Source organism: Notamacropus eugenii, chromosome 1, assembly GCF_028372415.1.
Source record: "Notamacropus eugenii isolate mMacEug1 chromosome 1, mMacEug1.pri_v2, whole genome shotgun sequence".
Taxonomy (NCBI): domain Eukaryota; kingdom Metazoa; phylum Chordata; class Mammalia; order Diprotodontia; family Macropodidae; genus Notamacropus; species Notamacropus eugenii.
In genome coordinates, this window is record NC_092872.1 from 271,101,767 (window position 1) to 271,110,726 (window position 8,960).

Sequence of the window (8,960 nt, forward strand, 5' to 3'; positions counted from 1 at the left end):
CTCAGGTCATGGAAGAGCTCAAAAAGGATTTTGAAAATCAAATTAGAGAAGTACAGCAAAAAATTGGGAAGAGAAATGAGAGTGATGCAAGAAAATCATGAAAAATGAGTCAACTGCTTGCTAAAGGAGACCCAAAAACATGCTGAAGAAAATAACACAGTAAAAAAATAGACTAACCCAAATGGCAAAAGAGATTCAAAAATCCAATGAGGAGAAGAATGCCCTAAAAAGCAGAACTGGCCAGATGGAAAAGGAGATCCAAAAGCACACTGAAGAAAATAATTCCTTAAAGATTAGCAGATCAAAGCTTTATGAAAAATCAAGAAATTATAAAACAAAACCAAAGGAATGAAAAAATAGCAGACAATGTGAAATATCTCATTGGAAAAACAACTGACCTGGAAAATAGATACAAGTAAGACAATTTAAAAATTATGGGACTACTTGAAAGTCATGATCAAAAAAAGAGCTTAGACATCATCTTTCATGATATGATCAAGAAAAACTGCCATGATATTCTAGAACCAGAAGGTAAAATAAATATTGAAAGAATCCACCAATCACCTCCTGAAAGAGATTCAAAAAGAAAAATTCCTAGGAATATTGCAGCCAAATTCCAGAGTTCCAGATCAAGGAAAAAATATTGCAAGCAGTCAGAAAGAAACAATTCAAGTATTGTGGAAATACAATCAGGATAACACAAGATCTAGCAGCTTCTACATTAAGGCATCGAAGGGCTTGGAATATGATATTCCAGAAGCCAAAGGACCTAGCATTAAAACCAAGAATTACCTACCCAGCAAAACTGAGTATAATACTTCAGGGGGAAAAAATTGTCATTCATCTGAAATACAGGACTTCCAAGCATTCTTGATGAAAAGACCAGAGCTGAATAGAATATTTGACTTTCAAACACAAGAATCAAGACAGGCATGAAAAGGTAAACAGGAAAGAGAAGTCATAAGGGACTTACTAAGTTGAACTGTTTACATTCCTACAGGGAAAGATGATATTTGTAACTCTTGAGACTTTTCTCAGTATTTGGGTAGTTGGAAGTATTATATACATAGACAGAGGGCACATGGTGAATTGAATAGGAAGGGATGATATCTAAAAAAATAAAATTAAGGGCAGAGAGAGGAATATATTGGGAGAAGAAAGGGAGGAATGAAATGGGGCAAATTATCTCTCATAAAAGAGGCAAGAAAAAGCTTTTTCAATGGAGGGGAAAAAGGGGGAGGTGAGAGAGAAAAAGTGAATCTTACTCTCATCACATTTGGCTTAAGGAGGGAATAACATACACACTCAATTTGGTATGAAAATCTATCTTACTCTACAGGAAAGTAGGGGAAAAGGGAATAAGTGCGGTGTGAGGGGGATGGTAGAAGGGAGGGCAAATGGGAGGAGGGGGTAATTAGAAAGAAATACTTTTGGGGAGGGACAAGGTCAAAAGAGAGAATAGAATAAATGGGGAGTAGGATAGGATGGAGGGAAATATAGTTAGTCTTTCCCAACATGACTTTTATGCAAGTCTTTTGCATAACTACACAGGTATAACCTATATTGAATTGCTTGCCTTCTCAGTGGGGATAGGTGGGGATGGAGAAAGGGAGAGAAGTGGGAACTCAAAGTTTTAAAAACAAATGTTAAAAATTGTTTTTACATGCAACTAGGAAATAAGAAATACAGGATATGAGGTATAGAAATCTATCTTGCCCTAGAAGAAAATAGATGAGATGGGGGTAAGCGAAGGGAGGGGCATGATAGAAGAGAGGGCAGACTGGGGGAGGAGGTAATCAGAATGCACAATATCTTGGGGTGGGGGAGGGGGACATGGGGAGAAAATTTGGAACTCAAAATCTTGTGGTAATGAAAGTTGAAAACTAAAAATAAATAAACAATATTTTAAAAAAGACTCCACCTTATGAATCATTGTAGAGATAAAAATTTAAACAATTTTGAGGCAGTCTCTTGTACCTATCATTTTGGCAAACACAATTAAAAACAATGAAACTCAGTGATGGTGGGGTTATAGAGAAGCAGGTACACATTCATTGCTAGTGGAATCACAAACTTGCAGAAATTTTTTTAGAGACCAGTCAGGCAATACACAGTGAAAGTTATTTAAAAAATCATCTTCTTTGACCCAATAATTCTATTATTTTGACTCTACTATGTGTGTGTGTGTGTGTGAGAGAGAGAGAGAGAGAGAGAGAGAGAGAGAGAGAGAGAGAGAGAGAGAGAGAGAGAGAGAGAGAGAGTTCAAAGATTCTCATAGTAGCATTTTAGGTAACTGCAAAAAAAGATAGAAATGACATGAATGTTCAACAATAGGGAAATGGTTAAATAAGTTTTCTATTAGTAGAATAAATACCATAATTCAAATGAGACCAAGATTAAATAAGGCAAAGCAAAAAAAGGAGACCCTGAAGAATGACATGCATGCACTCACAGAATGCAAAAGTAAATGAGAATCAGTGAAGACCCTGAAGGGGAGAAGTGAGGGAGGGCAGCGGCCATTTTTGAGTTGCTGTCCTCATCACCTGGGCACATTGATGTAGAGCTGGAAGGAATCTTAGAGGCCACCTAGTCCAACCCTCTCTTTGTACAAAGGAGGAAATGGAGGCACTCATACCTTTTCTGGATCATGTTAATTCCTTCTTTTGCTCAAACTCCTGAGTTTATAGTTACTTATAACTAAGACATAAACATCACAGAAGTGATTTGCTCAAAACTAAATACCAAATGAAGGGGGAAACCCTAAAAACAAAAAATTCAATATAAAATTGCTGTAATAGTACCTGACAAATAGTACCAATCAAATACCACAACAGCTACTAAGAAAACCACAAAGTTGTGAAATGTCTTAAATTCCCTTGATATGGTTCTTTCTCTTAATCTCTGGGCCCCTCTGTAAAATGAGGAGATTGGAACTGGATGATCCCCAATGTCCCTTCCAGCTGCCAATGTAAGATCAGATTAGATTCTATGATTATTCTTTAGGCTCTCTGTTTCATTTTCCTCCTCTGTAAAATGGGGGACTTGGGTTTATATGGCTTCTAAGGTCCTTTCTAGTTCTTAACTTATGATACAGTAGAATATAAACTCCTTGAGGTCAGGGACTCCTTCAGTGTTATCTTTGTATCCCTGGTGCCAAGCATAGTGCCTTGCATGTAGCAGATGCTTAATAAATACACATTGATTTGATTTGTGTGGTTGGAGATTGACTGATGATGATCCTCAGTCAATTTGCCTCTCTTAGTTTCATCTGTAAAATGAGGGATTGACTGCCATAATCACCATCAGATTCCTCTGATCCTAGGATATATGTGACCCAGAGACAATTCTCTAGAAGCTTCAATAGCCAAACTGGCATGCTACCCTATGTCTCCTAACTCACAGGCTTCCTGGTCAGGTTCCCAGAGAGTAGCCAGCATAGGTGGGTGACGATCAGACTGACTTTGTTTGCTCTTATTCAATCACCTTGCAGAGTTGCTAGTTCAGCAAGAAAAAAACCACAAAAATCTACTGTTAATTGGAAACAGTAAGACCCTCAATTCCTGCCTCGTCTCTTTTAGACAAAACCACACTGTTGTTTTAGACAAAACCACCCTCTCCGACTCATTGGCTTTACCTGTTTCATTCTGCATTTCCCCTACCCAAAGTTCATTCACACATAGCTAGCTTCCTGTCCATTAACATACCAGTTGCATTTCCCATGCAAGTACACGGTGTGTCCAAATTTCCCTTCTAAGAGACTCCCCAGATCTGGATGTCATGAAATGGCTTCCCATAGGATGGAACCAGGGAAAACAAAAAGCTCACTTGCCCACTTCCCCTCACCTCTCACCTCTGCTCTCCCAATTCCCAAACAGCTGTGTGCTCAGTGTGGGGTTGTAGTGAGGTGAGGTGAGAGAAGAAAGGGAAAGAATCTGTGGTAGTATTATTGATGTGCAGTGGAGAAGCGTGAAATTTAGTGTCAGAAGGATCTGGGTTCAAATCCCAACTTTGCCACTGACTCACTACCCACTTGACTTTGGGTAAAGGACTTAACTTCCCTTGTTCTAAGTTTTTCTCCTCCGGACTAGACCATCTCAAAGGTCCATTTCAGTTCCATATCTATGAGTCTACTCTTCCCAAACAGGAACGGGTTCTAGGCTTCTTAATACTACATCCTGCAGGCAGGAGGGGATACCCACAGCAATGGGCTTATTAGGTAGATTTATAAGGGTCATAGAATCATCAATATAGAGCTGGAAGGGACCTCAGAAGCTACCTCATCCCACCTCCTCATTTTACAAAGAAGGAAACTGAGGCCCAGGAGGTTAAGTGATCTACCCAATGTAGCAAAGGTGGCAGAATTGAGTTTTGAACTCCTTTCTGCCACTTATTACTCCAAACCCAACATTCTTTCCATGGTTCCACACGAATAAAGAGAATTTTTTTCTCATAAATATATCAGAACACCTGTGCCCAATGATCGATGTTTCCTTCCAAGTAGCCACCTTGGGAGACTACACATTTAATCCAGTGGCGCCACATACAGAGCAATGAATATGGAATCAGAAAAAGAAGACTCCAGCACATGTTCTGCAATCTACTGGTTGTGTGTGACCTTGGGCAGTCCTTTATCCTCTGTGGTTCCTAATCTATAAAATGGGAATAATAACATGTATACTACCTATTGCATTGTGTAGTTGTAAGTAAAGTATTTGGCAAGCATTATAGTGTTAGAAAACTGTGGATTTTGTTAAAAACAAGAACAATGACAAGAAAGATGATAATTACTGTTAGTGATAATAATGGACTGCCATTACTCATATAGACTCTGGAAATGCTCCTTTAAGATGTCTCTGGAGGCAAGGGCATATTCCTTTGAATACCACTTTTTCCTCCATGAAATTTTTCATGGATCTACACATTGGTTAATATTTCCTTATCAATGTACCCTCTCTAGGATCACTCTCTCAACTCATACTGGACTAGCTGGGTAGATTCCCTAGGAGACAATGACTATTGGTCCCTTCAGGATTCTAGGAATAATCCAGAGAGAATAAGATTTTCAGTGCTGCCATTCACAAGCCCCTATCTGGTGTGCTCTCTAAGATTAACTAGCCAGTTGACATCAATTAGCTTTAACAACAAAGTATTTACTGAGAAACTATAGCAAAAACAATAGTTCCAGAAGGCTCCACCTACACTTCCCCCCAAAAAAAACCTGAGAAAGTATATTTTCCTCTTCCATACATTTGAGTTCCCTAGGAAGAGTGGGTTCAAACTTGAGTATAAGTGCAATGGGGTACATATATAGAGAAGACTTTGGGGCTAAAGGTTATCTCATAATTCCTGGCCCCAGAAGTCTTTTTCTACCTTCACTGTGTCCTCACATAGTTTGATTCAGTGCAAAGCATCATGCTAGCTCATTGAAGAGCAGTGTTTTGGCTGACAGGTAAATTCACTGCTAGATGGAGTCAAGCAAGTTATTTGACTTCTGAGCTAGTGTCAAGGGACTCAGATACTATGGGTCCTGGTAGGTGTACTGCTCCCTCTGGCTGCTGGAGGAAGGCGGCTCTGATGGCTTTGATTGATCCCCCAAAATTACTGGTCACCTGAACATTCCAATCATAGGATACTCCTTCCCCAAATCAGGAAAAAATAAATGTAAAAGAAACAAAGGCACCATGTATTCATGGACACATAGTAGCCAAGTGGGGAAAAAAATGGAGCCAGCTTCTCTTCACAAGGATTTCCCTTGCTTGAAAACCACCAAGAAAGAAGGAGCTGAGGAGCAGAGATTGCTTAGTCTAGCCACAGAGTTCTGGGTTAGCAGTCAATTAAAATAATTTTTGTCACCACTTGACATGAATTCCTGAGTTATCATAGTCAACAGGGAGCAGAGGACATCTGTTTATGTTCTGAAGTGTTGTTGGAAAAGCCATGCCTCAAGTTACCCTAAAATCTGATTGGAATGTTGCCTGAGCATTTCTAGTGAAGAAAATGGGTGAATTAACTAGATAATTTTGCTTTTGGTCAGAAAAAAAAAGTGATGCAAAGGGATGGTTTTAGAGAAACTTGGAAAGACTCATAAGAACTGATGCAGAGTAAAGTAAGAAGAACCAGAACAATGTATATAATGAGAACAACATTGCATAGACCAAATAATTTAAAACTTACGCAACTCTTCTCAATGCAGTGACCTACCATGATTCCAGGGAACTGATAATAATGCCTACTACTTGCCTCCTACCAAAGAGGTAATGGATTCAGAGTGAAGAGTGATTCATACATTTTTGGACATGACCAATGTGGCAATTTGGATTTTTGACTACATATTTGTTGAAAGAGCTCTGGTGTTTTCTTTTTGTAATGAGAAGGGGAAGAATAGAATAGAGAGGAAATAAAATACTTTTTAACTGAAAAATATAAAAATTCAAAAACAAGGTTAAAATTTTAAAAGCAAATTATCTTATATAGACAGGCTCTGAAGGCCATTCTAAAAGAGTAAAGTCTGAATAATGACTATCATTAGAATAAATCAAATGAGGGCGAATAACATGATCTCAAAAGACCTACCCAGCTCTGAATTTTCTGATCTTTTGTGATAGTTAAAAGAGAAATGGATTTTGAGGCAGAAACCCTGGATTCAGGTCCTGGATTTTCGTCAATGGAAACCTCAATGTGAGTGAGGAGTGGAGTATGGCAGTAGAGAAAGCTTTGATAAAAAGCTGCATGAAGAAGCTTGAGGGCAAAGGAGATGATGGTCCCAAGGCACTGTGCCCTAGTCAGGCCACACCTGGAGTACTAATTCAGTTTTAGGTACCTCATTTTTAGGATAAGATGGTAAATGTCCAGAGGAGGGTAATCCATCTCAATTTCATGTAATATCCTGAGCAGATGAAGGAACTGGAGATGGTTAGCCTTGAGAAGAGAAGTCTCGGGAAGAAGACAGGCTTGATAACTCTTCTCAAATTCTGAAGGATTATTGATACAGAGAAGAAATCTGTTTGGTCTCAGAGGAAAGAATGAGGAGTATGGTACAGAAGTTGTGCCAATTTAAGCTTAATGTCAAGAAAACTCTCTAAAAACTAGTGGACCATAAGTGGAATGGACTAACCTGGGAGGACATGGTTTTCCTTCATGAGAGACCTTCCAGGACCTGCAAGATGACTCTGGCTAGGGATGTTGAAAAGAGGTTTTTGTTCATGTCTAGGCTAAACTGAATGGACTCTGAAATCTCTTCCAACTTTGTGATTTTCTGATCCTGTGAGAACAAATAGAAAGGTAGTTCCTCAGCCCAGCTGAAGTCTCGCCTCCCCTGTGAGTCTTTTTCTGCTACCTCAGTCAATGGAGACCTTTGCTTTCTCTTACCCTTTATAGCTCTTCCTCCTACAATACTCATTTGGTACTCACCCCATGGACTGCTTTTATCTTTTCTTGCCTATATCTTGTCTCCTCAAGTGGATTGTAAACTGCGTGAGCACAGTGAAATTCCACCATCATACTGAAAAAGCAACCTCCTTGGGCCACGGGAGGAGGATAGTATCTATCCAGAGCTATGCCCACCCAAAAGACTGAGGTGGGAGTTGGACAGCATACTGCTCATATACATATACACATGTACATGCACACAAACTGGTGTACACATGCCAGCTTAAACATCTATAGACATATCATGGAGCTAGATAAAGTAGGAGAAAAGCTTTGCTCCCCTTCCTCTTGATCTGTCTGATACCCAGCAAGGACTGATCCCCCACTTGGCATCCGACTGTGGAGCCTGCCTGCTCCTTGGATTCCTCTGACTCACTGTGGCTAATTATGCCCCTTTGGTTGACTTGCCATTAACGAGCTGCTATTTTCCGAGCACTTGATGCTCAGCAACCAAGCCACATTCCTTCCACCCCTCCTCAGGGCCTGGGAAGGGGGGCCTCCCCAGTAAGGAAGAAGGTCACAGAAAGTAGAGCCAGAGTCATCACAGACAAGCTTTTCTATCTCCTCTTGCCCATGGAGATGCCCCTAGATGTCTTACAGTAGAGGAGCCCACAGTCACAGAAAAAACTCCCTATTTCCTTGGTAACATCAATTCTAGTTAACCCAATGAATATTTATTAAGTACCCACTGCTATTTGAGGCCAAAAGGCCCATATCCCAAGTCCCAGTTGTGCCACTTACCACTTAAGTGACTTTGGGCACATCAGTCATTAATTCAATTCAATTCGGTAAGTATTTATTAAATGTTTACCATTGGTTAGGTGCTGAGCTAGCTGCTAGTGGTACAGAGATAAAAGTAATACCTTACCTCATGGAGTTCACACTCCACTCTTTTGGACCTCACTCAGTGTCCTCCTCTGTTAAATGAGAGACAACATCACAGAATGGAGAACCTCTAAGGTCATTTTCAACTCTAAATTCTGTGTACAAGACACCATGCTAGGTGCTAAGGAAAGAAAGCTGAAACAGGACGTAGTCCCTAACCTCAAGGAGCTTCCCATTTAACTTCTCTCTCTATGTCCAATTAGCAACTGAAAGCAGACCACAAGATCATAGCTCTAGAGATGTAAACAAGGATCTCAGAGACCACCTAGTCTAATCCCCTTATTTACAAAAGAGGAAACTGAGGCCAAATGTTAAATGATAGATAAAATATCTATCTTATCTAAATGATGTAACTCTCCTAATGCCTGGCACAGTGTTCTACAGCAAGTGGGACCCTCATAAATGGGTGCTGGATTGAAGGTAGTCCCCATTTGTCATTGCTTTTTATTTTATTTCTTTGTTACTTCTCAGAAGATCCAGATTTCATTTCTCCCTGCCTGTATGTGCTCATTGGATGGTTTCTGCCAGCATTCAATCAAACCAAAGTCATGTCCCAAGAGCCAGCCCTGTGAACACATAGCCAGGGTTGCCCCTGAGAGTGGTCCACTTTGAGCTCCTTAGCCCTTCACTCCAAAGCCCAGGTCATG